Source organism: Polypterus senegalus, chromosome 4 (genome assembly GCF_016835505.1).
Source record: "Polypterus senegalus isolate Bchr_013 chromosome 4, ASM1683550v1, whole genome shotgun sequence".
NCBI classification, from domain to species: Eukaryota; Metazoa; Chordata; class Cladistia; order Polypteriformes; family Polypteridae; genus Polypterus; species Polypterus senegalus.
The window spans coordinates 157,534,546-157,562,057 of NC_053157.1; positions in this window are offsets into that span (position 1 = coordinate 157,534,546).

Sequence of the window (27,512 nt, forward strand, 5' to 3'; positions counted from 1 at the left end):
TCAGAGCGACAGGCCAGAAGTCATTCAGCTCACTAGGACGTGATACCTTTGGGACAGGAGTGATACAAGATGTTTTCCAAAGCCTCGGGACTCTCCCCTGTTCCAGGCTCAGGCTGAAGATGCGCTGTAGAGGACTCCCCAGTTCCAGTGCACAGGCCTTCAGCAATCGTGGTGATACTCCATCTGGACCCGCTCCTTTGCTGGCACGAAGTCTCCTCAGCTCTCTGCTTACCTGCTGCTGTAATTGTCGGTGAGGATGTCTCTACTATGCTGGTATCAGCAGAAGGATGGGTGGAGGGTGCAGTACTCTGAGGTGAGAGTGGGTTAGGATGGTCAAACCTGTTAAAGAAGTTGTTCATCTGGTTTGCTCTTTCCATGTCTATCTCGATGGTGGCACCCCGCTTTGAGCTGCAGCCAGTGATGATCATCCCATCCCACACTTCCTTCATGCTGTTATTCTGCAACTTCTGCTCCAGCTTTCTCCTGTACTGCTCCTTATCCACCCTGAGCCGGACTCGGAGTCCCTTCGGCACGCACTTGAGCTCAGATTCTACAGATTGTCGAGTATCCGTGATTAAGGACATATACAAGCAACTTTGTGCGTAATTCTTTTTGAATTCTGGTTATTGATCTAATTCGCTTTCCCCTTTGAGTTTGACTTTCAGTTTTAGGTTTGGCTTTGGTAAGAGAATTAACATCCTTTTAGTACTGACCCATTTCTGGCTTTGGCTACGATTCATCTTCTGGTCCTTTTAATATTCTTTTCATTTTTCTCTCAGTCTTCAGGCACTTCATTCTTCAGAAGATGAAAAAATAAACAAAAGTTAAAAAATAAATGCAGCCATAAACAGTCAAGAATGACTCTTCTGTAGTCTAGCATGGTATTGCATGCAACACTACTAAAATAACACATCTTAAATATTTAACTAGTAAAACACCTCACCATAGATAAAGTAAAACTAGACCAAAGATGATGCATTATTCTGATGGGCTAAACACAAAGGCAGAGGTTAGACCACTGAACCTGGCATTAAGAGATAGAGTTGGGAACTAAATCTCTGAATGAGTCATTCAAGCAAATTCACAGTACATTACTATCCAGGAAAACTGTCTGAGTTTACATTTTTTGCCAAATAGTATTTTTATTCATTTAATTTTTATTATGTCAACTTTATTACATAAAACTCAGCCATTAAAAGCATATACACATATATAAAAATGTTTTGAGAATTTGTGTTGGGGCAAACTTGTTAGGTTGTGGGGCATGGCTTTTGCAGGCCCCTCCATGGCACCAGCCATGCAGTCACACACACACGCACACACATGTATGCACGCACACACACACACACACATATTGTGCCAATTTATACTAACCAACCAGACTTGCGTATCTTTGGAATGTGCCAAAAACTGGACAAACATGGAGAAAATGTGCAGATTTCAACCATGGTCCAGGATTCCTACCCATGGCCCTGGAACTGTAAGCACTAAATATAAGTTCTAGAGTTCTTTTTTATAGACTAATACCCTGTTTTTATGTATGTGTTATTATACATTGTTAGTGTTCTTCTTTAAGTTATTGATGCAACATGGGCTATCATATAGTGAGTTTCAATAATACATAGATGTCTACCTTTTATACCCTTTTCCCCTCATAAAGAGTATTACATTTCCAAAAAGCAGCATAACAGTCAGACCTGTTTAAGGGTAATAAAACAGAAGTTCCTAAAGAAGGATACATTCTGCATTTTTCAAGTCAAACATGATGTTCCTTGAAAACCTGGCATATATGCATTTGCTATGGGAAATTGTATTAAAAAAATAGATGTTTTCTATAAGTAAAACAAAATATCTTGTCTGCACTGGAGCTTTACGTGCAGCCTGTGTGGAACAGAGGAAAAAGTTAAAAACTTACCAAATATATCAAATTTTCAAGCCATACAGTTGTCAAGTACTGATCTATATCTTGCAATTAGGCAACACATTGTAAAACAGCTTATAAATGCCATCTTTCAAAGAAGAATGGATGTCTTTTCTCTACTATTGATTGCTAAACCCACATCACTCAATGTAATGCCTCCAAAATACTTCCAGTGAAATCAGAAAATGAATGATTTTAGAAATACTAGAGTACATCCCTCCAAAACTGATGCTATTCAATTTTAAGTGAATTAAATTCTTTCACCGGGATAGATTTACCCCCATCTGTATAGAATAATTTTTCAATTGAAACCCTCCACCTGCATCCTTGATCCAATACCAACAAGCTTCTTCAAAGAAATATCTGACATGCTAATTGATAGTGTGCTTGACATAGTAAATTCATCGTTAGATACGGGGGTCTTCCCAGACTGTCTTAAGAATGCTATTGTTAAACCCCTGCACAAGAAAAACAATCTTGACTCCTCTGTAATTGACAGTTTTAGACCTATTTCTAACCTGCCTTTCTTATGTAAAATTCTAGAAAAGGCAGTCATTACACAGCTGAACGATCACTAGAATAAATATGTTATTCTTGATAAATTTCAGTTGGGTTTTAGAATAAATCACAGTACAGACACTGCACTGGTTAAAGTAGTAAATGACTTGCGGGTTAATGCAAATATAAGCCATTTATCTGTTCTCATCCTCTTAAATATGAGTGCTGCATTTGATACCATTGATCTCCGCCAGTGTCTTAAATTGGTTTGAGTCTTACTTAACAGGAAGAAAATTCTTTGTTAGTTGTGGTTATTATACTTCGATGACATATGATATTCTATATGGTGCTCGACAAGGATCTATCCTGGGTTCACTGCTATTTTCGATTTACATACTTCCAGTAGGTCAAATTATCTCAAGGCATAACGTGAGCTACCATAGCTATGCTGACGACACAATAGCGCCTAATGACCCCAACACTCTTGGTTCACTGACCCAATGTCTTACTTGTGTTTCTAAATCAATGAGTAGTAATTTTCTCAAAGTAAATAAGGAGAAAGAGAACTCTTAGTTATTGGCAAAATGAATATAGTGAGCATATTAGAAATAAAGATCGATTAGGCTTAAAAGTCAAGACAGGTGTAAAGAATTTTAAATCACATATTAATCAGCTTACCAGGGCAGCATTTTTTAACTTCATAAATGTAGCAAAAGTTTGATCCCTTATAACTTTGCAAGATTCTGAAAAATTAGTTCACACTTTTGTTTTTAGTCGACTAGATTACTGTCGCGCACTCCTTTGAGGACTACCCAAAAAAACATCAATCGGTTACAACTAGTGCAGAATGCAGCTGCTAGAATCTTAAACAGGAAAAGAAAATCTGAGCACATCGCTCCAGTTTTGATGTCACTACATCGGTTACCCATGACATTTAGAACTGAATTTAAAATACTGCTTATGGTTTACAAAGCCTTAAATAATCTCATCTCATCCTGTATTTCAGAATGCCTGTAACCTTACACTCCAAATTGTAACCTTAGATCTTCAAATGAGTGTCTGCTTATAATTCCAAGAGCTAAACTTAAAAGAAGTGGTGAGGTAGCCTTCTGCTGTTATGCACCTAAAATCTGGAATGGCTTACCAGTAGAATTTCACCAGGGCTAATATGGTGGAGCACTTTCGAAAAAACTGATGAAAACTCATTACTTTAACATGGCTTTCTCATAACTTCATTTTAGTGTAACCCTGATATTCTATATATGCATTGAATTATCATTTCTATCATGGCTCTGCAATCCGTACTAACCCCTACTTTCTCTGCTGTTCTGTTTCTGTTTTTTCTGTGGTTGCGATCTGTGCCACCTTCACCTGATCAAGGCACCGTGCAGTCCCTACATTGATGGATTGAAGGCCATAGGTCCACATGACCATCAATCAATCAATCAATCAATCAATCAATCAACATTTATTTATATAGCACATATTCATACAAAAAAATGTAGCTCAAAGTGCTATACAAAATGAATAGAAAAATAGAAGACACAATAAAAAATAAACATAAGTCAACATTAATTAACATAGAATAAGTAAGGTCCGATGGCCAGGGTGGACAGAAAAAAAACTCCAAAAGCTGGAGTAAAAAAATAAAATCTGTAGGGGTTCCAGACCACGAGACCTCCCAGTCCCCTCTGGGCAATCTACCTAACATAAGTCAAACAGTCCTCTTTGTATTTAGGGTTTTCATGGAAGGACTTGATGATGATGGTCACATAGACTTCTGGCTTTCAGTCCATCAATGTTGGTGCATCATGATACTTTGAGTAACCGGAAAAAGAAACAGAAGAGAGAGTTGGGGTCAGTACCATCATCATCAAATTCTTTTACGTGAAGCCTGAAAACCATGAGGACTGATTTAGATCATTTATGTTAGGTAGAATGCCTAGTGGGGGCTGGGAGATCTTGTGGCCTTGGAACCCCTGCAGATTTGTTTTTTTTTCTGCAGCCCTCTGGAGTTTTTTTATTTTGTTTTTTCTGTTCTCCCTGGGCATTGGACGTTACTTTATTCTTTGTTATTTACTATTGCCTAATCTTATTTTTACTTTTATTTTTTCAAACTTTTCTTTCTTCAGCTTGTAAAGCACTTGAGCTACACCATTTTTATGAAAATATACTATATAAATAAATGTTGTTTGTTGTTGTTGAATGATAGCTTAGCACTTAGTCTTCCTGTATAACAAACTTTCACCCTCTTGGGACATGGTTTTCTCTTGAAAGGCTAAATCATGGTACCAAATCTCATGCCAAATCATTCACTTTGCTTTGATTTACTTCTGTATTTATGTGAGAACTCTTACAAGTGAATAGCAAATGTTTTCTTACCAAAATAGTAATAAGCAATAAAATGATTATTTCCAGATCCCCTTTGGTGTCACAAACATGCGTCAGAAACACAGATGGTATGTTTTTGCCACTTCATCAGTAAGTTTTTAAGCTTTTGTTTTCCCATGATGTTCTGTACCCCATATCCTCCATTATATAGTCCCTGTGCAGGCAAGATATTTTTAAAAAACTTATAGAAAATGCTTAACTTTACAACAATGGCAATGTATATATATCATGTTTGTGAAGAAATAACAATGACTTGAAAAATATTAAACTCATCCTTCAACATATTAACCCATGGAGGTAGTACTGAAGGGGAGAATTGAAACAAAACTGAGTGCCATTAAGAATAATGTTGCACATCCTCTCCATGACACACTAACACTGAGTACTTTCAGGCAACAAATCATTCAGCAGAAGTGTGTCAAGAAATGCTTCTGGGGCTCCTTTATACAACAGCAATATGCCAGGGTATCCAGCAGGGGGCGCACACTCTGTCAGAATGGGTTTGTTAGTGATTGCAGTGTGGTACTAACCTAAATCTATATAGATATAAATTGAACGGTGATATCCCTTAACAGTGATATAGTGGTAATGTTAATTAATAATCACATAGGCAGAATATACTTAGCTTGATTTTAATGTCACCTCACACTGCAGATAGTACAAAGACAAATGAAGCCAGTGACAAATCCCAGTCCTGGAGAGGGTGCCCTAGAATTGGTGTCTGTCTGTGTCATCGATGCAAGTGAGGAGGGCATTCTCAGGAACAGGTGGCGACATCATCCATCTGTCTGTTGGCTTCAAGGTGTGTTGGGCAATTTTCCAAGGCTTTATACTGTTTCTCCAGGTCCAGAGCCTACCTCAGATGAACATGCAAGCCCATACAAGGCTACAATTCTCTCCAAACAAGGACACAAGTTTGTGCTGTAAAAATTGCATATGGTTCCAGCATCCCACAGTCTGAATCACCAGTTTCCATTTGTCCTAGTCCACCTTTTTGTCATATTGTTTGCATGGCAGTTCTCTGTGTCAGCTTGTGTGCTGAATCTGGCTTTGTGTCTGCTGTACTGCATGGTTCATAATGTGAGTAAAAATCAGGTTCTCCGAGACATATTTCCACAGATCACAGTGACATATTAAACATATGCCTATAGCCAGCCAAGGCAGAAGTTTTATTTTTTTCTTTTTCATTTTCTTGCTTTATAGTCATTCTGCTGTGTGCTCAGACCAAAGTGTGTGTGTATATGTATTTATTTATATATCTACTAATCACTAATGGGGATCCTTTCTTCTCAATTTTTCTTGCTTTATAGCAATTCCAAAGTGTGTTCAGACCGAAGTGTGTGTGTATTTTTATTCACTTACTTATCTACCTATGTATGTATTTATTTTTTAAAGAGCTTCTGTAAAAAGCTGAATATCCATCTGGGAACAAATAAAATTCTGTCTAATCTAATCTAATCTAATCTAATCTAATCTTTCAGTTAGCTTTGGGTGCATTTCTCTGTGGATTCTCCTGCTGTTCACAGATGTCAAAACATACAAATACAAATTATCTGCTGCATTCATCAGTCATACAAATAGCACATGACTAAGTATGTTTATCCATGATGGGATATTGTTACTCCTCTCCAGCAGTTGATTGGAAAATGGTACAAAAATCTCCCAGGCAGGATGAAGTGGATCCAGAGTGCTTAAAAGAAGAGGGCCTTACTGAAGACTAAAGATTTAAAATGTGTGTTTTGAGTATATTTCTTGCTTAGTTAATCAAACCTGCACTAAGTATTAATTTATTTTATTATTTTGACATGTTGTATCCAGCAAGTGTTTGTATGCTACTAAGCCTCTTTAAAATAAAAATGTAAGAAATTCATATATTGTGTGGATGTTATGACTGCTCCCATTAAGCTTGGACTTAAGCCACAGCGCTTAAATATCTTGATTTTATTATTTATTACCCTCTAAAGACTTTGTTTGCATAATACTTTTTAGATATTTATATATAAATTATGTATCTATTTCAGTAAAGCTGCTGCCTTCAGAGAATTTCTTTCCAGGGCAGTGTCAATGCTGTGCTTCTCAACTTTCAGTGGTTAATATATGTCAGATTGCCACTAATGGTTTAAGTAAAAATAGAGTGACACTTGATGGATTTGCCATTATAGTTATACTGTAGTAGTGTTTTTAGTTTATCAGCACCCTTTCAATTATAACTTCACATTTTGCCAAACTCCTCCTGATCTTTTTTCGTTCTGAAAAAGGATAAGTTTGGTATTTTTCATGTCAGTTATTTCTTAACAATATTTGTATATCTTAATATGCCATGTGAAATTGCATTCTAAAGTAAACTTGTTTTTGTTTTTTCTTATAAATTTTAAGAAAACCCAAGCCTGTTCTTGCATGTTAAAATGGAGATGGTGGGGCAAGTGTCCAAACATGAAAAGTCTGAAAACTTACTAAATATGTGCATTTTTTAAGAGAAGAGGGTTTTATAGAGTATTTATTCTTATCGTGAGATTTCACGCATAATGCAAAACACTATATTTATGTGTTTTGGGTAGGAAAAAAGCAAAACATTTTTGTGAGATTCAGCCATTTTGAAAGAAGATCGGCTGTGGGTGGACACTTCACTGCTTGTCTTCCTCTGCAGCGACCATTCAGCCCCAGAGGTTTGGATTCTCTTTGGGAAGTCAGCTCCAAGTGGCGTTGCAGTTGAAATAATTGAATGTTGATATGTGAATTGCTGTCTGTGTTCTGTAGACAAAAAACACAATAATCACTTAAAAAATGTCTCACTCATGATCACTACGCATGCACTACGAAATTCCACAATTAGTTGGTGGTGCTTCATTTACTTTTATCGTGGTTTCGCATAATCTGTCTTTTTTTACAACAACAACAACATTTATTGATATAGCACATTTTCATACAAACAGTAGCTCAAAGTGCTTTACATAATAAAGAACAGAAAAATAAAAGACACAATAAGAAAAACAAAATAAATCAACATTAATTAACATCGAATAAGAGTAAGGGGGGACAGAAAAAACAAAAAAAAACTCCAGACGGCTGGAGAAAAAAAATAAAATCTGTAGGGATTCCAGACCATGAGACTGTCCAGTCCCCTCTGGGCATTCTACTTAGCATAAATGAATAAGTCCTCTTTGGATTTAGGGTTCTCACAGAAGGGCTTGATGAAGATGGTCACGTAGAGTTCTGCCTTTTAATCCATCCATCATTGTTGGAGCATCATGAAGCTTTGAGTAGGTGGAGGTGGCGCAGGCCACCACCACAAAGAAACCGGAAAAAGAAACAGAAGAGAGAGTAGGGGTCAGTACGGATTTTGGAGCCACTATGAATAGTTATTATGAAGAATTGAACATACAGAGTATCAGTATTAAGTTAAATAGAAGTTATAAAAAAGTTAAAGTAATGTGTTTTCAGCAGTGTTTTAAAGTGCTCCACTGTATCAGCCTGGCGAATTCCTATTGGCAGACTATTCCAGATTTTAGGTGCATAGCAGCAGAAGGCCGCCTCACCACTTCTTTTAAGTTTTGTTCTTGGAATTCTAAGGAGACACTCATTTGAGGATCTAAGGTTACGATTTGGAATATATGGTGTCAGACATTCCGATATATAAGATGGAGCGAGATTATTTAAGGCTTTATAAACCAAAAGCAGAATTTTAAAGTCAATCCTGAATGACACAGGTAACCAGTGTGGTGACATTAAAACTGGAGAAATGTGTTCGGATTTTCTTTTCCTAGTTAGGATTCTAGCAGCTGCATTCTGCACTCGTTGCAAACGATTTATGTCTTTTTTGGGAAGTCCTGAGAGGAGTGCGTTACAGTAATCTAGTCGACTGAAAACAAACGCGTGAACTAATTTCTCAGCATCTTTCAGTGATATAAGAGGTTTAACTTTACTTATGTTTTTTAAGTGAAAAAATGCTGTCCTAGTGATCTGATTAATATGCGATTTAAAATTCAGATTACAGTCAACAATTACCCCTAAGCTTTTTACCTCCGTCTTGACTTTTAATCCTAACGTATCCAGTTCATTTCTAATAGCCTCATTGTATCCATTATTGCCAATCACTAAGATTTCAGTTTTCTCTTTATTTAACTTGAGAAAGTTACTATTCATCCATTCTGAGATACAAGTCAGACATTGCGTTAGTGAATCAATAGAATCAGGGTCTTCAGGTGCTATTGATCAGTACAGCTGTGTGTCATCAGCATAGCTGTGGTAGCTCACGTTGTGTCCTGAGATAATCTGACCTAACGGAAGCATATAGATTGAGAAAAGCAGCGGACCCAGGATAGAGCCTTGTGGAACACCATATTTGATATCATGTGTCTTTGAGTTGTAATTACCACAACTAACAAAATAAACTGCTCAAAACAATTAAAGGAACACTTTGAAAACACATCAGATCTCAATGGGAAAAATAAATCCTCCTGGATATCTATACTGATATAGACTGGGTAATGTGTTAGGAACGAAAGGATGCCACATCGTTTGATGGAAATGAAAATGATCAACCTACAGAGCCCTGAATTCAAAGACGCCCCAAAAATCAGAGTGAAAAAATTATGTGGCAGGCTAGTCCATTTTGCCAAAATTTAATTGCAGCAACTCAAAATTGTACGCAGCACTTTGTATGGCCCCTATGTTCTTGTATACATGCCTGACAACATGTGCATGCTTCTAATGAGATGACAGATGGTGTTGTGGGGGATCTCCTCCCAGATCTGGACCAGGGCATCACTGAGCTAATGGACAGTCTGAGGTGCAACCTGGTGGCATTGGATGGACCAAAACATAATGTTCCAGAGGTGTTCTATTGGATTTAGGTTAGGAAAGTGTGGTGGCCAGTCAATGGTATCAATTCCTTCATCCTCCAGGAACTGCCTGCATACTCTCACCACATGAGGCCAGGAATTGTCGTGCACCAGGAGCCACTGTACCAGCATAGGGTCTGACAATGGGTCCAAGGATTTCATCCTGATACCTAATGGCAGCCAAGGTGCCTTTGTCAAGCCTGTAGCGGTCTGTGTAACCCTCCATGGATATGCCTCGCCAGACAATCATTAACCCACCACCAAACTGTTCATGCTGAATGATGTTACAGGCAGCATAATGTTCTCCATGGCTTCTCCAGACCCTTTCACTTCTGTCACATGCTCAGGGTGAACCTGCTCTCATCTGTAAAAAGCACAGGGCACCAGTGGTGCATCTGCCAATTCTGGTATTCTATGGCGAATGCCAATCGAGCTGCATGCTGCTGGGCAGTGAGCTCAGGGCCCATTAGAGGACATGGGGCCCTTGGGTCACCCTCATGAAGTCTTTCTGGTTGTTTGGTCAGAGACATTCACACCAGTGGCCTGCTGGAGGTCATTTTGTAGGGCTCTGGCAGTGCTCATCCTGTTCCTCCTTGCCCAAAGGAGCAGATACTGGTCCTGCTGATGGGTTATGGACCTTCTATGGCCCTCTCCAGCTCTCCTAGAGTAACTGCTTGTCTCCTAGAATCTCCTCCATGCCCTTGAGACTGTGCAGGGAGACACAGCAAACCTTCTGGCAATGACACGTATTGATGTGCCATCCTGGAGAAGTTGGACTACCTGTGCAACCTCTGTAGGGTCCAGGTATCGCCTCATGCTACCAGTAGTGACACTGACTGTAGCCAAATGCAAAACTAGTGAAGAAACAGTCAGAAAAGATGAGGAGGGAAAAATGTCAGTGGCCTCCACCTGTTAAACCATTCCTGTTTTGGGGGTCATCTCATTGTTGCCCCTCTAGTGCATCTGTTGTTAATTTCATTAACACCACAGCAGCTGAAACTGATTAACAACCCCCTCTGCTACTTAACTGACCAGATTAATATCCCATAAGTTTCATTGACTTTATGCTATACTCTGATTAAAAAGTGTTCCTTTAATTCTTTTGAGCAGTATATTTTCTCCCTGTCAGGTAGGATTCAAACCAATTTAAGACACTGCCAGAGAGGCCCGCCCATTGACTAAGGCGATTTCTAAGAATATTATGATTAATGGTGTCAAATGCTGCACTCAGATCTAAGAGGATGAGAACAGATAAATGGCCTCTGTCTGCATTTACCTGCAAATCATTTACTACTTTAACAAGTGCAGTTTCTGTGCTGTGATTTGTTCTAAGACCCGACTGAAATTTATCAAGAATAGCATGTTTATTGAGATGAGTGATCTGCTTTATATCAACTTTCAGTCCTTTATTAATCACTAAGTCTAACGTATGACCTGCTTTATGTGTAGGCTGACTTACGAGCTGTCTCAAATCAAAAGAATCCAGGAGGTTCATAAATTCTTTTACTTTTAGATCACACTGATTATCTATATGAAAATTAAAGTCGCCAACTATTAGGAATGTGTCATAGTTAGTAATTAAAATTGACATTAAGTCAGAGAATTCCTCAAAAAAAGACGCGTTGAATTTTGGAGGTCTATACACGGATAATACTAGAACTTGAGAATCTCCATGGATAACAACGGCGAGATACTCAAAGGACTTGAACTTACCAAAACTGACATCTTTACATTTTAACCGGCTCGAGTAAATGTTTGCCAAGCCACCTCCCCTTTTTCCCTGGTGGTCTGCACAAGTAAAACTGTAATCCGGAGGTGCAGATTCGATTAAAACAGCCGCACCATCTGAGTTAAGCCACGTTTCACTTAGTGCAATAAAATCAATTTTTTTTATCACTAATAAGATTGTTGATAAAAAAATGTTTTGTTAGTTAAAGCTCTAACATTTAATAGTGCCATATTTAATGTTTCGGAGGTGCAGAGATGAATACTATGTGCGTTATTGATATTTGGAATAGGAACTAAATTATTTTTATTATTATTATTATCTGTGTGTATTTTTTGTTTAATCTGTGATCTGTTTTTATAGTTTTAATACATTGTTCCTCTAAAATAGTAATTTTAATTAGATTATTGGAGTTTATGCCGTATTTCCTAGTTTTTCTACATGCTTTGAGATTGCTTATTACAGTATTAATGTTGTGCACTTTAACGGAAGATTCTATTAAACACTTATCATGTCCTAGCACAACAGTATCATTTCATTTTTTATTTTGTATGCACACAACACGCCACAGAATGGGTGTAATGCGGAGTGTTGAATAGCATTGTGAACTTAATATTGATATGTAAGTGGCCTTGGCTCATTCAAAAATCCAAGGCTTTTTATTAAAAATGCAATGCATTGTAATCAGTTCAGTTCAGATTTATTGTTATGTGTACAAAGCACAATGGAAGTCTTATGTGCACACTTCACCAAAATGTACCATGTCGCCACACAGCATGAATCCAAATCTATGGGCTATGTAAAATATCAACACAGAATGAAATGGATGAATAGAATTTTGGAAAATAAATCACATGATTTGAGTATGTACCGTCAATGAACCGCTGTGTCTGTATGTGATTCAGTATGTGTGCCGACACTGCCAATGAAAAATAAATATGACTTGATTTGAGTACATATGACATAAGAAAATAATATGATTTCAGTATGCATGTGACACAAGTGCTGGTAGAGCTTATGAATTAAGGCACATGTGTATTCAGATCAGATCATTTTATGGCATACTGACATCTCTGCCACTATATCAGGCACCAGAGCATCCTTCACTTCCATATTAAAATGCTGTAACATGCCAGGTATCTTTTCAAATTTATAAAAAATGTTTCACTTTAGCACACAATATTATGTGGCACATTAAAATATCACGACCATTGTGAAGAAATAATCTTTTTCTTAAAAAAATACCTAACTTATAGTTTAGGTATTTTTTCACCATTGTTCTTATTGTCTTCAATCTTCTATCATATTTTAAAAAAGACAATGATGTCTTAAAAGAGATTCATTATAGATAATCATATATACCAATATTTTATAAAAAATTACATATGGTTATGACAACCTTTTTCAAATTAAATTTGACAATATTATTATCAGGGAAACACTAAAACATGAATTACTAAGGCCAAAAAAAAATGTCAAAAAGCTCATTTTCCTTTTTTTTTATCTGAACTGGACAAATTCACTGTGAAAAAGCCCCATTCCTGCTGCAACTAAACAAGGATATCATAGCTTTGCAGTAAATCAGTCATTGGTATCAAAGCAAAAGCCACAATAAGCACATCTCTTGAAACCTCACACTGTACTAAATCAAGGCACCCTGTCTTACTTTTTCTTACTTAGATTTTTCCTTGCTGAAGGCTAATATATTTGCTGTGCTAACAAATTAACATATTTACATCCATGGTCACTTTGGTATTATCACTGTATTATCTGTGCGTGGCTCGTGATAAGAAACATAAATTCAAAATTAGGTGTTTAATTTATTTAATACATGGTTTTAGTGGGTTCTTAAAGGCTAAGCAGGGACTTCACTTTGTTTTTTCTGCTTTTTCATCTACACAGGTTCAAAATATAAATGACTGCTAGTGAGCTAGTGATTATTATAGATTTATTAATTTGTAAAGTAATTATGGTCACATGTACAGAGTGCAGTTAAATCTTGTGCTATGGCACTCTAATGCATATGAATGGCAATAAAATATTTAACTGTATTATCTTTTGCTATCGTTTAATTTCTTAATATAAAATAAAGTTTTTCCACCTGAAAAAATATATAAACATAGCTGCTTGTTTGATTGTTCTATGTCTAGGGAAAACTTCCAAGTAGGCTACATCAAGAAATACTGCTGGTTTCTCCAGCACCTTGAACTCAAAGCTGGTCAGCTGGAGGAGAAACTCCAGGACTTGAAGTGCATGATGGAGTTAAAGAACTCCATTCACATGTTCTGATAATGCATTTGCCAGGCATTAACAAATTATAGGAAAACATTCTAAAGCTAGTGCAAAACTTAAAACAATAAAGGCACTTATCTTTTTAAACAGGAAAAGTGTGAGCTTACGCCTTCTCAAAATTTTTTTGCAAGGCAGATGCATGTTTAGGAAAGTCTACTTGGCTTCCTTTGTGTCCAGTCAAAATGTGAGCATTTCCATAACCACCTACAACTGCAAAGTAAGAAATATGGAGTGTAATGCACGCATTAGTTCCTAGAAGGGGATCCTGAGATAAAATTACAAGAAAGCAACTTCCTATAGTAAATCCGGAGAACATTTTGGCTTGTTCGACTGAAACCCATTATGGGTGCGCTTGTGCTTGAGCGTACATGTGAGGCTGCCATGCAGTTTAATAAGGCTTTGCAGGGTTTGGGTGTAGCATGTAAGTGGAACACGTCTGCGTCAGCTACAATTGGAGGAAGGGAGAGGTTTGACAAACAGGATTGGTTGGAAGTTGTGTTCCCCAGTATATAAGATAGTTCCCTACTGCAGGGGTCATCTTTTGACTCAGTCATATTCAGGAGTGAGTTTGGTGTAGCTCAGTGGTTCTCAACCTGTGGGGCGGGCCACCCTAGGGGGGCACGAAGTAACAAAAAGGGGGATGCGAAGATAGGAAAAAAAGAAAACAAGAATCAAAAATATGAAAAAAAATCTGTTGAAACCAAAACAAATTAACTTAAACTACATTCTGATACTAGAATAATAAATATAGAGTTAGATAAATGTCGATAAAAGCTAAGTAGGTATAATAAAATATGCATCTACATTTCAAAAAAATGTTAGGGGGGGCGCGATTAAAACTGTTATGAAAACTCGGGTCGCAAATAAAGGTTGAGAAACGCTGGTGGAGCTAATCCTAATAATACATCAAGCAAAGTGGCTTGTGCCTTATTTTGTATTTGTCTTCTTTTGTACCTAGAGATATAAACATTTCCTTCTTATAGTACAGTTTTGATGGAGGTATTTATATGATTTGGTCTGTGATTTGTCATTTTTGTATATACATTGTTTTTTTCTTTTTGTATATATTTTTGGGGACCATCGGAAGGATTTTGTTTTTGTGTCGAATATTCCTGACTGCAGTTTTACTTAGGAAGACTATCAATTTTGTGTATATACATTGTTTTTGATTATTCATCATTTGGGGACTTGTATTTCACTATAAATATTATTGTTTCACTGTTTGTTTTTGGGACATTGATTTTGTGTTTTTATGTGTTACAGGCAGTGAGGACTGTGTAAAAAAACTCATCTGATGCTGCTTTTCCATGTACCTGTAAAAAAAAAAACTTTTGTTTTCGCGATATTATCTTTTTGTGTCTGCGTATCCCTGTCTAACACCTCATAATTTTGATCCAGATTGGTCTTGAACTACATGATGCCTAGTGTATAGACTGGTGCTATCTATTCCAGTACCCGGGATGTCACATTTTGTTGGCAGTGGTAGGATCGATCAGATATTAATCTTATTAGCTTTCTCTCCATTTTCATAGTAATGATGTCTTGATTTAAAAATAAGTTGTTCAGTTGCTTTAGTTGTTAAGCGGTTGAGTTCTGAATGCAGAGACTGCCTTTTCCTATAAAGTGCCTCACTTGGACACATGGCATGGTCTTGATCTATTCTAGGAATTTTGCTGATTAGCTCTGATACTTTCTTGGTTTCCAAATAATTTCTGTGGGAAAGATATGAGATTATGTGTCCTCTTAAGAAAGCCTTCATGGGTTTCCCAGAGTATTCCTGCAGAAACCTCTGAGGATGCATTTGTCTCTAAAAAAACGTATTTATTTGGATATAAATTCTGTACAGTTCTTGTCTGCTAAAAGTGGGTTAAGATGCCATCTGCGAGATGAGTATGTGGGGCATAATGATTTTAGCTCCAAGATCAAAGGGGCATGGTCGGAGACAACAATAGTGTTGTACTTACAAGATTTAAATGTAGGCAAGAAATTGTTATCTACAAAGAAATAATCAATTCTTGAGTAGCGATGATGCACTGGTTGAGTAGAAGGAATATGCTCTTGAGTTTGGGTTTAGAAATCTTCAGGGGTCCGTTAAGTTGTGATCAGTTACAAATTGTGTAATTGTCTTTGCAGTGTTAGATGTCATCGCCCCTGTGGCTGGAGACCTATCTAGGTCTGGATTTAAAACACAATTAAAGTCCCCAGCCATTATAATTTCGAGTCTTCACATTGGGAATGGATGCAAATACATTTTGGATGAAGTCCCTATCTTCGACAATGGGTGCATAAATATTTATCAAATTTATCAAAATCACTTTAGAGTTAAATAAATTACCTATGACAATCACATATCTCCCTTCAGGATCAAATACTACATCTGATACTGCAAATGAGACTGTTCTATGTATGAGAATTCCCACACCTATAGTTTTCTTTGTAAAGCTGGAATGAAATATTTGGCCACTCCAGTCCCTGTGCAGCCGAAACTGATCCTTGCTTAATAAGTGGGTCTCCTGTAAATGTACTATTTTAGCGTTTAGACCTGTTAGGTGAGAGAATACTTTCTTTCTCTTTAATTCGTGATTCAGGCTTTCAACATTCCAGCTCACAAAGTTAACTGTCCGGTCATGGAGACATTGCTTCTGAGCTTTTGTTGTCATTTTGTAGTCTTAATTGAAAATAAGACAGCTTTGACCTTAATTTGCAATTTTCCCAGGACTTACTGCCATGAAGCCTATTGTTACATTGGCACTTATAAGGATTTAAAGGATAGATTAGAGATCAGAGCTTGCTCTCTTTCTCTCCCCCTAGTCCCCCTGCCCCCCCATTTTGCCTCCCCATGTGAGGCTGTTCCACACTTCACAAAGTCCCAGTCCTCTGACATAATCTAGAGACAGAGCACATCCAAAACAAAACCAGCCACGGTGTTTGAGGATTAAAATTGAGATATTTATTGACAATACAGTCCAAATACTATAAGCATAAAATATAATCTTCAATAATCTTGAGATTGTTGAGTACACCCAGGGAATGGTGTTAAAAAGTAGCCCTGGATAAGCATAGTAAGCCCTAATACAATAATAACTCCTGCTTCCTCCGTAGAGATAAAGATGTAATGCTTGCCTTAAATGTCCATTTTCTGTTTGGCAGGAATCAAGAGGCTGTATCTGAACTTGGCTTTCTGTTTAATGTTGTAAAAAGCAGGATGTTTAGCAGCTGTTGAGGGTGACAAATCAGGGAAATATAAATGTGTTCATTTTCAAATATAATATCTTGTTTCTGTCTGAGAAGTAACATTACATGTAATTTAGACTATCATTTTTCAAAACGCATGATAAGAGTCCTAGGTTTAGGGGTATTTAACTCCCATATGCGGTAAGCTGCTGCTATCTCAGTGTCTGATTTAAAGTCCTCTCCAATTATTTTACAGAATAGTTCATCTATGAATTTAACTGGGTTTGGACTTTCATGTTTCTCAGGGAGACCTTCGATTCTAATATTATTCCTTCTGCATCAATATTCCAGTGCAACAAGTCTGCCTCGAGTATTTTGCATTTGGAATTTGCAGCTGTTTTTTTTCCGTTAATGGTAGACGCCAGATGTTCGGTTGTTTCAATTCGAGTCATGAACGTTTGCTTAACGTCTTCCAACTGAGCGCCAAGTGCTCTCAGTTTATTCTGAAACTTAGACGTGTTTTTCTAAATTCTTTCCTCAATTTTTTCTAGCATACCTTTAAAGGCTGCCTCAAAGCAATTATTTACACGTATCTCCTCATTTTTAATATCCTGCAGCAGCTTCTCATTTGTCTTGTGTATGTCCTTTATTTCTTTCCTTATATCATTTATATCACTTTTCCTTATATCATTTATTTCCTTCTTGATATCATCCATCTATCCATCCATCCATTTTCTAACCCGCTGAATCCGAACACAGGGTCACGGGGGTCTGCTGGAGCCAATTCCAGCCAACACAGGGCACAAGGCAGGAACCAATCCTGGGCAGGGTGCCAACCCACCGCAGGACACACACAAACACACCCACACACCAAGCACACACTAGGGCCAATTTAGAATCGCCAATCCACCTAACCTGTGGGAGGAAACCGGAGTGCCCGGAGGAAACCCACGCAGACACAGGGAGAACATGCAAACTCCACGCAGGGAGGACCCGGGAAGCGAACCCGGGTCTCCTAACTGCGAGGCAGCAGCACTACCACTCTTGATATCATTTCTTTCTTTATATATTTTTAGGCATTGAGAGATGGTACACATTATTTTTGTTTTGGAGCACAGTTGAAGACAGTTATTGGCAGCTTGGTTCCTAAGAAGTTTCAGGAATTCGGCACTCTAGACTGTCCCAAGGGAGTGGATTTCAGGAGGTGCACAGGCAGTCAGGATTGTGTAAAAAATCCCACCTGATACTGTTTTTCTGTGCACCTGTAAATAAAACCCACTTTTGTTTTTGCAATACCAACTTTTTGTATATGTGTCTCCCTGTCTAACACCTCTCAGTTCTGATCCAGATTGGTCTTGAACTATATGATGCCTAGTGTGTAGACTGATGCTATCTTTTCCCCTACCCAGGGTGTCACACATGTCCATTAGACTAATATTGTGGTTGCACTACTATGCAGTTCAGAGAATTAGATAGCTGAACAGAGACACAGGCATGGACATGCACAATATCTACCAGTATCTAATTCAAAATTCAAACTATTCAGCTGCTATGAGCATCTCAGTCAAGTCTGTCAAGAGAAGCCCTTATGTGCCGCTAAAAGCCTATAAAAACTAGTAACACCTTCTTTGTCTTACACTTGCCATTCAGCTTATTTGCTATTATAGACATATTTTAGGTTTCATTTTCTGTATGTTATGAACAATTTTATTTAAATGTACAGTATTTTGCTAGCACAGTGTTACACAAATGTTAAGGTTTCTTTGTAGTGAGTGCTGTTGTCTCAAAGCCCCAGATGCCTCATTCAGATTTTAGCCAGGTCACTATCTTTGTGGAGTTTATATGTTCTCCCCTCAACTGCTTTCAGTTTCTTCCCACATCGTGAAGAAGTGAAGATACTGTTGACTGATGCTATATAAGTGAATGAAGGTGTACATTTAATAGACTGCAGTCCATATTGGTTCCTTAATTGTGCTATAGCAGGCCTAGATATACTGGATCCACTAGCAATCCTGTAATGCACTATAAAGTTTCAAAAAGCAGTTGAATGTATGCACAAGTACATTGACTAAAGCTAATGTCACTGTTGCTTTTTTGTGATTCAGTAAAGCTGAAGCTAAACTGAAATGACTGCAATTGTAGAGAAAATCAGTGAGGGGTTAAATTCTTCCTCTGCCTTTTAGAAGAATGACTAGCAAGCCATAGATAAAGAAATGCACAAAATATGTGGGATGTGTCTCGGTTAGGGATGAGTGGAAGAATTCAGATTGTATAGGCAAGGTTAGAGTAGCCTTGTAGAAAGTAAATAAGTCTTTCATTACATTCCCGTGAGATTAAACTCTGTTTATGAAAGTATGCCCTGTAGTTATGCTTCTGAGGGAGATGACTTCAGGGCCGAACCTACTCAAGATTCTCTTGAAGTCTGAATCAAAAAGATTTCTTATGCCTCCTTATGCTTTAGCTGAAATAGTACATTAAAGCTTTCTGTGTGCAATGAATGGTATTAATTATTTATACTATAATTACTTAATATATAGAAAGTAAGATGGGGGATGGAATAATCTTCTTGTTCATGATGAACTGAAATGTGGAAAGTGGCTCAGGCAAGACATGTGTTTTAAAAATTGGTAGCAGTAAAAGAAAGCCACATAAAAGACTTTTGTTCAGCTTCAGCTTTTCTTAGGAGGTATACATTTTTGTAGAAGTGGCTCATGAAACAATAGTTAGTAATCACATTTTTTGTTCTTGAATGAAATGTATTTCTGTTTCATTTTGAATGTATTTTTATTAAGTGCATTTCTACCTATAAACTCAGCATGCTACACAGCAGTTACAGATATAATATGAAAATATAAAAAACTCAGATTTAACATAAAGACAAAATATAGCGTTGGAAACTAAAAAAAGAAATCTCAGTGAATAGTTACAAAAAATACATATGTACTGAATCGTTTTAAGTCTAGATTCTAAAAATCCTTGGTGAGCTGCATTCCAAAAAAGAATACGGCAGTCAAGTATGGACAGCACCTTTCAGGTAAAAGATATCTGCAAATATTTGAAATTATGTGATATGAGTTTAGCATGCTAAAATGAATTGTCACTAGCCTTAATTTAAATGCTGAGACTGATATCGACTGATTATGTTATGCCAGTTTTGAGTATCCAAAGAGGAGTAGCTGAACTGCAGCACATACTAAGTCCACCTGCTTTTTTAGTTCCAGCTGACCCACCCGAAATGCCTGTCTGTTGTCAATAGGATGTGAGAAATCTTAAAAACAGTCCTGGAGATGCATGTGTATTCAAGAAATGGTGATGAGAGTAAACGTCTCAGACTCAGAAACTACTGTAAAAAAAAAAGTGTAAAACTGTAATTGATGCCAAAATAAGAACTATCAGAAGCCGACAATTAGAAGGCAAATTGCCACAACCCTACTATAAACTGAATCGAGCTGTTGTGAAAATCAAGACTTCTAAAACTACCATAACCTGAAGATGAGCCAAAACAAAAATCTACACACAAAACTTTTATAAAAACCGAAACAAGAATTGCTGTGAATACAAAACTAAAAGGCATTGACCCGAGAGGGCTCACATTGAAGTTCTTTGTTGAATCGGGGATCCTGGACACTGCACTGCACGCCACATGATGTTATAAAGCCAAACATCTGTTGAGTTGCACAAGGTGCCGTCTGAGGGAGAGCTCATAGTAGCAGTGCAGAGCATCATAGAAATACAGTCACAAAATGCTGAATGCAACTAAAAATAAGTGACAGAAGAATTTTCTCTGATTCATAACTATGTTATAAATACAATGCACATAGATATTAATATTCCCTGAGGTTAAAACTTAACAAAGGCCCACAATAAAACCACAGAAAAATAAAATCCCCTGAGGCCAAAAAATAAAAATATTAACAAACTGGAGCAAAGTGGCCCAAATCATTATATTATTATCATATTATTTTTTTCTCCAGCAGTCTGGAGTTTTTTTTTTTTTGTTTTTTCTGTCCCCCTTGGCCATTGGACTTTACTCTTATTCTATGTTAATTAATGTTGACTTATTTTGTTTTCTTACTGTGTCTTTTATTTATCTATTCTTTATTATGTAAAGCACTTTGAGCTACTGTTTGTATGAAAATGTGCTATATAAATAAATGTTGTTGTTGTTGTTGAAATCATAACAGATTTTTCCAGAGTTTCGGTGTTCTATAGCTAAAGGCTCTGTCTCTTACAATAGTTTTGTGCACCCTTGGAATATTAAGAAAGCCTCAAGGCATACTTTGAGATCTGAAATGCAGGCACTAATAAGTCCTGTGAGTTAAGGATGAGATAAATGATTTGTGACTTTATATGTGAGTGGGACAATTTTAAAATTGGTTCTCAATTTAATTGAAAGTCTTTGAAGTGATTTGAAAACTGGAGATTTTAAATGGTCATACTTTTTAGTTAACTCTTATTTGACTTCCTACTTAACTGAAACAGTTACTGTTGTTTTGTGAATTAAGTTCAGGTCAGTGGGTAGACAATTTAACATTAAGCAGTAAAATAGTCAGTTTACCTTAAGACAAATTAATGAGCTAGCTTTTTAAGATCTTGCAGCTTAGGAAACCATCTTAGTTTTGAAATATTTCTAAGATGGAGAGGATAGGTTTTACAAGGCATAAAAATATGATGACTGAAGGTTAAATCCGAGATAACACTGACATTTAAGGTAGATTAATTTTATCTTAAATTTAAATCCTTTGAGTTAAGAGTACATGCAGGTCTCGAGATGCAATGGTCTCAAGTTATGGCAATTCCACACATATAAATTAACATGAATAAGACCAACTCAATTTCAATTAATTTTGATCTAGCGACTTTCAATATTTTACTTATGAAAGTAGCAAACTCATTTTGACATGGCTGAATATGTAGCAACCATCAATAATGTTGAGAAATACTACTGCGCAAAATGAACTTTGTCACCATTTTCAATCATTTTGTGATTTTCTTCCTGAATGTACCTGGCAGCATGCACAGTCACAGGGAAACAATTTACCTGTCAGATGGCTGTTTAACTCCAAAGGTACAACCCGATGATTGATCTCTCAGAATCAACAGCACATGCATCCAGGCAATAAACTATTACAGGTAAGTGGCTGTCTATTTAGAACCTGTTGTTTCGATTTCCCAGAAGGTCCTAGGTATGTCTCCCACACACACTGTCTCATGGGCAGCTGCTGGGAGGTTTTAAGTGACATTCAAAACATCCCGCTGATGGGTCAACAGTCAGTTAGTGGTGACTTTTTATGCACCTTCATCACGCCTTTTTCAATTCTATGAGGTGTGAGGTTCATTGTCAATAACCGTAGAATGTTTAAACTTAAGGTCAACATACTGTACATTGTAACTTAAATTATTTGCATTTTGTGATTCAAAGTACAGTAATATTTCTTTGCTGTAACTCTATGAATAAACGTAAAAATTTCCTGTAACATAAGTAATAAAGTATTATGGATTTTTGACAAGATTTCCATTAATGTATATTTTCAGTGCACGTTCTGAGTTAGATAAAAAAATCGGGTTGCAAACGTCAGCAGCAATGGAACTGATTTGTAACTTGGGGAAAATTCGATTTAGTATTGACTTTCTATTCACAGAGTTACCACCCAATAAAATAGCTTCTGTTTTTCCCTACATACATAAATAATGATCATTTATCCACTATTTTACATGTATATCACAGTATATTAATGGTAAAAATTTGAGAAGTAATATCTGGTTTAGATAATAAAGACAGATTAATGACACCTGTATACAAAATGGCAACATATATTGAAAAAAGAGAATTGGTCTTAGCATGGCATGCCAAGGGGCACCATGCATAACTGCAGACTTCAGCTAAGAACAATACTTAACAACATTTTCAAGCCTGTATAGCAGACTGCTGTCATCAACAGTCGAAAAGCAGCACCTAAGTCTAAAAAACAAAATAATGGTAGTAATTTCTTTGCTGTGATCGGGAAGACAGCCAGACTGAATAAAGACTGTATTTTTAAGAAAAGATCCAAGTTGTATGGTTATAATTTTTTCTGAAACTTGGGGGGAAAAAAGTAAAATGGATCGTTATCTGTAATTCTTAAGAACAGTACTTCTTAAACTTTCTGAATTTGGGCCATGCTGAGCCGGGAATTACAATTGTACCGAATAAGAAAGGCTTCTGAATAGTTTGCGAAAGGCAAACCCTACGCAGGACGATTGGTGGCGATTCTGCAAACGTGACAACAATGACAATTGCTGGAAGCTGTCCAAGGGGGACCCCACCACACCCATATAATGATCAGCTGAGGCGAATATGAGTTGCGAAAATAAACAACAGGCAAAATTTGGTTGCAAGAAAAAAAAGTTTCAATTCTGACTTTAATTTATTAAATGGTGGTCTAACAATTGCTATTTTGAGGTAACCAAGGACACTATTTAATAATGATTTATTAGTTTTGTTCTCAATTGGTATACATAACTACACATTTTTTAACAAGCACATTTTAATTAGACTCTAAAGGACATATAGGTGGGTTTATTTTGGATATCAGATTCAAGATCTGTTTTATCATCAATGTAAATGGTTGGAATAACGGGAGTTATGATATTATACAATGCTGCTGGATTTGGAAAGTGTCCCTCTTTTTGTAATCTTATGTTTTATTGTTTATTATTATAGAAATTTATAAAATCACTAATACTAATGTTAAATGAAATTATGAAGGTCAGTTCAGAATTCGTATCTGTCAAGTTAGTAATTATACTAAATGGAACTATTAATTAATCGATTCATTTGGAAAAGTAATCAGAGATTGTCTTGTAGAGTTCTTTCTTATAAACTGTAATACTTTCACTGCATTCAGAATGATATACTTACAATTTTGCTCAGTTCAATTCATGTTGTAATTTATAGCTTCGTAATTTAAGATGGTACGTGCTCTCATCAAATGAAGGTAATCATCTTCATATTTTGATTGCCTTTGTTTAAAAAGGCTTTATATAAAGCTTTATAACATTTGTTCAGCAGTTCATTTGTATTACTAACTTCCAAGTTCAGGCTTGACATTTTTATATTATTAAATCTTAAAATACTATAATTATTTAAAGATCTCACAGTTTTGCTTATAAATTGAGGATATGTTACAAGGAAAGGGAAATTCAAAAGTAATCAAATACTGATCTGAAATGTTTTCATTAACAGAAAGGATAATTACATTCTGAATGTTAATGCCATGAATGATAATTAAAACTAAAGTTAGATTATAAAAGTGCGTCAGACCTTTCACAATTTAAAGGAACCCCACAGAATCAATCAGTAAAAGAAAACTTACTGAAGGTGTCCGCTCTCTTTTGAATATTTTACTTCTTCCAAAAATATACATTACAAAATAAGTTTTATAATACGACAATCATAGGTTCCAGTGAACCAAAATTAATAAATTTAAAATTCTGTTCAAACAGAAACACAATCACTCCCACATATCACAGAATCAGTAATGATGTGTAATCACAAACTACACTAAAACCTCCAGCTTTACCTAAGACAGAGAGATAATTAATAATAAAAAGAGGCCCACTGAAATATTTGACCTCAATTTAATTTAAATAACAGGAGGTCAGACACAGACAGGAGCTCAGCAAACTTTTTTTAGGCTACTGTTCATGAAATTTTGCCAAATTCATAAGACGCTCTGTACAGTTTCACACAATAAAATTTTTATATATAATACATCATTTTTCCATTGAGTTATGGAGCAGAATTTGTCAACATGCTAACAATGCAGTGAAGGAAATTAAGTTTAGTCCAGATAGTCTAAGCTTGTCTGGAAAGACTCCAAAGAGTGATATAGGAGGACTTGCAATGATTCTACACTGAGAGATAAGAACAAATCTTTTCTCAAAAGGGTTTTAATTTTGGAAAGTCCCTAAAATATGCCTGAGCAAGGTCAGAGCTACATGGCATTGTTCACAATTATGGTTCAGTTGATGAATAGGTGTTGTTAATTATTTATTTCTAATCCTGGGCTGAGTTATTGAGAGAAAGTGTTTTCCCCCACATTTCCAAAGGTGGTCTAGCAGCCAGCACCAAGACAATAACTGATAAAGTCTGGAAATGCTGCTAGCCTTCTTCTCCATAACATCTAACTAGCTGAAACTGATGCACAACACAAAGATAAAGCATTGGAACTGTAAGCCTCTGTGACAACTAGGCTGAGGCTTTTGATCTTCAGGTCAAACAACGTCACATTCCTCAGAAATCTGTAGACTCACATCAAGTCACATCAAAACGTTGGTCTAAAACTGGGAATTTTATTTGAAGATGTTCTTATTTAGCACTGCAACATTCCACAGAGGAAGCAACTCCATAAGGTCTTCAGAAATGCAGCACACCTCGACCTCAGGAATTTGTGGTCTTGAACTAATGGCATTATCTATCTCTTTCCATGGTTAAGTTGTTTAACCATATGAAATTGTGCGAGTAAAGAATGAGCAATCCAGAGGAGAGTCTCATGTATCTGATGTTTTAGAGATTTGTCTTGGACTACATATCATTTTTAAATACACTTGATCCAATTGTAGGTTATGGGGGTTGGGAGCTGGTGAAGGCAATCCCAGCAGCATCAGGTGAATGGTAAAAAACTTACAATCCTTTGTAGAGCTCACTCACATGGTGTCAATTCAGAATTGCCAGTTAACCTAATCTGTAAATCTTTTTGGTTGCTTGAAGAAAACCCATGCAAACATGTCAAGAATAAGGTGAATAACACTTGATTCAAACAAAAGACCAGACATGGATTCAAATCGAGTATGTTGAATCTGTGTGTTAGCAGTACTAATAATGCTTACTGTGCTACCCTACATTTGCATTAAAAAATGAAATAAGATTGCTGGTTAGAGTGACTGCTAAAGGGGTGCTTCGCAAACTAAGAAGGACAACTACAGAATATTTTGTTACAGACAGACAAACTCATATTCATTATATACACAATCATATAAATTATTTCTTCATCCCCTGTTATCTTAGTGGTGTTTCTTAAGGAAATTGATGGCTAATTTTAACATTTGCAGCTGACAGATTTCATGTAAAAGACATAAAGCCTGTGTTGTCAAGTTAAACAGAAATGCATTGTATTCAGGGAAAAGCAAAGCAGGATTTAGAGGATTTTGCTTACTTAGAAAATGCAGCTTTTGATTCTTATAGTAATATAACCTTGACCATGATGTCTTAATAACATTTTCTGTATTATGGGGAAATGGTAATATCTGGTAATGAGATGAAAACAAGTAAGCCACATGATCATTTGAGGTAAAAAGAAAAGGAGAATGTGATTGGCTTTTATTAGACATTTTTCAAAAAAGTCTCTTATTTCAACTAAAATGGACACTTTTGTGGAGCTTTTAGTTCATTTACTGCTTTTTCTGATACTGTTGTAAAAAGCTCATGTTTGTTGCAAATTGGTCACTTGTAAGAAGCTTTTGTATATCTGCTAACAACTAAAAATGAATACTTTCATTGACTTATTTTTACCAATTAAGAATATATCATTTGTAACTTAGGAACTGGACCATCTGGGACATTTTGCTTACAGTATATAAAGACTAGACACACCCAGTTGTATAATTCTTTATACAGTGGAACCTCGGGTCATGAACGTCTCGGAACACGTACAAATCAGTTTACGACCAAAAAGTTTGCCAACGACCACAGACTCAGTATACGAACAAGCCAGTTTCCCTTTCGGTTTGTACACACACACACACACGCGTCTCTGTGTGTGTGTGTTTGTGTTTGTGTGTCTCTCTCTCTCTCTCTCTCTCTTGCTCTTGCTCGCTGCACAGGGAGAGACTGAACACATGCGGAAATCATTGGCGAGAGAGAGAGAGACACACACACACGAGAGAAAGAGATGGCTGGGTGCATAAGGCCGAGAAGTCAGTTAAAGAATGCATCAGGCTTGTTTATAAAGAGACAGATCCGAGCATTGTTTTAACCTTGCTGTATTTAATGAAGACTTTTTTCTATTGGATTTTAACCTCCACTTCACTTCCGTTTACAGTGATCGGTTCGTAGCATGCATTGTTGCAATGTTACTTTTCTTGCTGGTTTATTAAATTATTTATTAAATTATGGATTTTTCAAATGTTCATTTTTTCCCTATGCTTAAAACTCACTAAAAAAGTGTTTTTAGCGAGCGGTTCATAGCACTATAACGCGAACTCTTGCAGTGTTAGTTTTCTCTGTTGTTCAAGGTTATTCTCAGTGTTATTCAATGTTTTTACATTTAGTTTACTATTACACTGTGCATTCTATGGTATAATTAACTATATTTGTGCTTAAAAATCTTTAAAAAATATATTTACATACAGTTCATACGGTCTGGAACGAATTAATTGTATTTAAATACAATCCTATGGGGGAAATTACTTCGGTTCACGACCAAATCGGTTTACGACCAGAGTTTTGGAACGAATTATGGTTGTGAACTGAGGTTCCACTATATTGGGTTTTTTTGCTGCAATTGGTTTTGATGCAAATAAACATACATTTTAATGGAATGCTTAAGTCATGACTCTAAGAAGATGAGATTGTCCATCCCTTGTCTTGCAGTGTTCTCAAGGGCACAATGCTGTTGTGAAGCCCTCT